At 38.6% G+C, this 4,419-nt stretch overlaps 1 pseudogene; it reads left to right on the forward strand.

The window, feature by feature from the left end:
• The first annotated feature begins 979 nt into the window (after positions 1-979).
• Positions 980-1,494, forward strand: LOC103585245 (annotated as a pseudogene).
• Positions 1,495-4,419: the final 2,925 nt, after the last annotated feature.

Genomic DNA, 4,419 nt, shown 5'->3' on the forward strand with positions numbered 1-4,419 from the left:
AAAAAATGCGACAGAAACAAGACAAACATGGTGGATATTAATTCAACAAAATTAATAATGATTTTACATGTGAATGTACTAAGTACACCAATAAAAAGACAGAAATTGTCAGAGAGGGTAAAAAAGGGAAACTCTATGTTGTCTATAAGGCACAGATTAAATATAAAGACAGATTAAAAGTAAAGGAGGGAGAAAAGTATACCATGCCAACATTAATCAAAAGAAAGCTAGAGTAGCTGTATTTGCATACAAAGCAGACAGAATTATCAAGAATAAAGAGAGACATTACACAGTTATAACAGGATCAATTCTCCAAAGCAGCATAACAATCCTAAATATATATGCATCTAACAACCAAGCATCAAAATACATGTGGCAAAAACTAATAGAATTGAAGGAAGAAATGGACATGTCTACTACTATAGTTGGAGACTTCAACACCTTTTGCAGTAGTTGATAGATGTCACCCACAGAAAATCAGAAAGGATGCATATGTCTTGGATAGCACTATCAAACTGGATCTAATATACATGTATAAAATATTCCACCCAACAACAGCAGAGTACACATTCTTCTTAAGTTCACTTGGAACATTCATCAAGATAGACCACACTCTGGGCCATTCTCAGACCACAGTGCAATTAGACTCCTAAACAATAACAAAACCATAGTTGGTTGCCACCACTGTAGCTGCCCAAGAGGAGCTGGGGGAAGATGGTGGCCCACAAGGCTCATCACAGACTATGCAGGCAGTGATGTCCACAAGCGAGGTGAGGGCCGTGGTGGCAGCGGCAGGGCCTCGCTTGTGTCAGGGCGGCCTGGGTTTCAGCCTCCCTCTGGTTCCCTGGAAGCAGGCGAGAGGCCAGCGCAGGAGCAGCAGCAGCAGAGGCAGAGTCTGTGGCACGACTCTCTCTCCCTCAGCCTGAGCCAGGCAAGGCCAGGGGGCATGGGAGGTTGGAGCGGGGTTCACTGCCTGAGAATGGGAACTCTCTTCATCAGGATATGGAGACTGTTCAATCACCAAGAACACAAAGTTATCATTGTTGGGCTGGACAATGCAGGAATGGCCGTCCTTTACCAATTTCCTAGGAATGAAGTTGTACCTACATCCCCTACGATAGGAAGTAATGTACAGGAGACAGTGATAAATAATACACGTTTCCTGATGTGGGATACTGGTGGCCAAAACCTCTTCGTTCTTCCTGGAACATTTACTATACAAACACGAAGTTTGTAATAGTTGTTGTGGACAGTACAGGCAGAGGATTTCTGTAACTAGAGAAGAACTCCATAAAATGTTAGCACATGAGGACCTAAGGAAAGCTGATTGCAGAATTTTGCTAACAAACAAGATATTAAAGAATGCATGACTGTAGCAGAAATCTCCCAGTTTTTCAAGTTCACATCTACTAAATATCACAGTTGCATATCCAGGCATGCTGTGCTCTTACTGGGGAGGGATTGTGCCAAGGACTTGAATGGGTGATGTCATGACTTAAGATTAGATGATCTCTACTGACTTCTTCTCACAGACTTTGTATAAACGAAGTGTTGAACTTTATCTGAAATCTGTGAAAATTAATGGTTTAGATATATTTATGATAAACTTATTTAAACTTTTTCAATAAGAAGAAAAATTAAGACCACTTATATGAAAACAAAGATGAAGTCTTACCTTCCAATTTGCTTTCTCATTAGTTTCTTCTGAAGTGAGTTATTAAAACTGTGGTTGACATTTTTCTCATAATGAATCTTCTCAGGACATTGTGTGGCCTGTGCTAAATATAAAGGGAGAGGAAGACATTTTGAACTTCAAGAGCTTTATTATTAGTATAACCCCTCCCCAGTTGAATGCGGGTTCTCTTCTTGTTCTATTAAGTCAAAATACCAATCAGCACAGATATTCATTTCCATCATTTTAAAAGTATGTAATGTTACTTATGAAAAGCACTTTGCACACGGTTATGTGTGTATTGTGTATATAACTCAAGTTCAAGTGAATGGCTTTGACTTCTGTCCTAAAGAAAAGCAAATAACACAAAAATTAATAATATCCTTAGTTATAACCTTAGTGAGATAAATACTGGCATTGGTGTTAAGTGCTGGTTTGTATTTTTCCTCTATGTTCTCTGCATTGTACTAATCAACCCCCAAATCATTGAGCTCCTCTTTAAAAAAAAAAAGGGAAAAACTTGGAATAAAAAGATAGCTGGACAACTTCTCAGATATTTAGAAATTAAACAATACACTTCTAAATAACATCTTTGTCAATAAAGAAGCATCAAGAAAAAATGTTCGATGTTTAATAAAATGATTACTATTTAATGAAACAATTGAAATTACAACTTAAAATTTGTGGACTGCAACAAAAGCAGAGGTTAGAAGGGGATTTATAGCATTAAACACATAGATTAGAAAAGAAGAAAGATCTAAAATCAATAACCTAAACTTTCACCTAATGAAACTAGAAAAAAGAACAGCAACTTAAGCCTAAAACAAGCTGAATAAAAGAAATAATAAAAATTAGAGGGTTGGCTGCTTAGCTCAGTTGGTTTGAGTGTAGTGCTGATAACATCAAGGTCCAAGGTTAGATCCCTGTACCAGCCAGATGCCAAAGAAGGAAGGAAGGAAGGAAGAGAGAGAGGGAGGGAGGGAGAAAGGGAGGAAGAAAGAAAGGAAAGAAAGGGAAAGAAATAAATTGGAGAAGAAATCAATGAAATTGAAAACAGGAAAACTATGGAGAAAATCAATGAAACCATTACTACTAATTCTATGGACATTTAAAGGACAATAAAGGAATATTACAAACAACTTTGTGGCTACAAATTTGATAATTTAGGTGAAATACACTAATTCCTTGAAAGATGTAAACTACCAAAATTCACCCAGGAGAAATAGATAAACTGAATAGCCCTATATCTATTAAAGAAGCTTTGTGGCTACAAATTTGATAATTTAGATGAAATACATTAATTCCTTGAAAGATGCAAACTACCAAAATTCACCCAGGAGAAATAGATAAACTGAATAGCCCTATATCTATTAAAGAAATTGATTAATGGTTAATAACTTTCCAAAAATAAAAATCATTAGGCCTAGATGATTTCACTGGTAAATTCCACCAAACATTTAGAAAAAATGATACCAGTCTCTTCCCAAAAATAGAATCACAGGGAACATCTTATAACTCATGCTATGAGGCCAGCACTATCCTAATACCTAAACCAGAGAAATACATTACAAGAAAGGAAAACTATAGACCATTATCTCTTGTGAACACAGTCTCAAAAATCCTCAATAAAATACTAGCAAATTGAATCTAACAAAACATAAAAAGAATTGTATACCACAACCAAGTGGGACTTATTCCAGGAATGCAAGGCTGGTTCAACATTTGAAAAATGATCAGTTTAATCCACCACATTGAGAGGCTAAAGAAGAAAAAACACGTGATCACATCAATTGATGCAGAAAAAACATTTGACAAAACTTAACACCCTTTTGTGATAAAAACTCAGCAAACTAAGAATAGAGAGAACTTCCTCAACTTGGTAAACAACATCTACAAAAAAAAACTACAGCTAACATCACACTTAATGGGAGAAACCAGGTGCTGTTGAGATAGGAGGTGCTCAGTTTCTCCTAGTCTGAGTCTCAGGCCACTCCCCTGAGTCCCAAACCACTGCACAAGAGCTCAGGCTCCTCCCCTGGGCCCTGAACCGGAAGAGAGTTACTGTTGCATGTTGCACCTATTTTCAGCACAACACAGGGAGATTGAGACCACAGGCCAGCTTGATCATTTTCAGCCCCCAGCACGAGCAACAAAAAGAAGTTTGACCTTGAATGACCCTCCACTGAAGGCGCCAGAGAGTACCAAGTATATTTTAAGTATACTCAGCGTGCATGCTGGAATTCGACTACTGTGCAGGCACCAAAAGAAACAGAGCAGCACAAAGCTAAGAGTTACATAATTGGGAAACACCCCTTTAGTTAAATATTCATAGATAGCATGAATATGTATAGAAAACCAACTCCCTCTCGAGCCAACCTGTTCGTTGCCTATAAAGTCTGTATTCCTTACTGTTTGCTTTAAACTTGTTTTTGCTTTCTATTTTTTTTTTTCCTTTTTGTCTTTTTTACTGACCGGTAACGGGATCGCAACCCTCGGTGTTTCGCCCGCACTGCGCTCAGGCAGTGAGCGGGAACCGGTCTCCACATGGGATCCAAACCCTCGGCAGGAGCGCCACTGCGCTCCCAAGTGGCGCACTCTCTGGTGCGCCACCGGGCCGGCCCTTGTTTTCTGAATTTCACTTTGTGCACTTGTGTTCCTCCTCTGCACGTTGTTGTGATGCTCTGAAATAATGTACCTATAGCACTGGGCACACAGTAGATGCTCATGAGTGACCATTGTGTTTGACA

The sequence above is a fragment of the Galeopterus variegatus genome, unplaced genomic scaffold (genome assembly GCF_000696425.1).
Source record: "Galeopterus variegatus unplaced genomic scaffold, G_variegatus-3.0.2 Scaffold225, whole genome shotgun sequence".
NCBI lineage: Eukaryota > Metazoa > Chordata > Mammalia > Dermoptera > Cynocephalidae > Galeopterus > Galeopterus variegatus.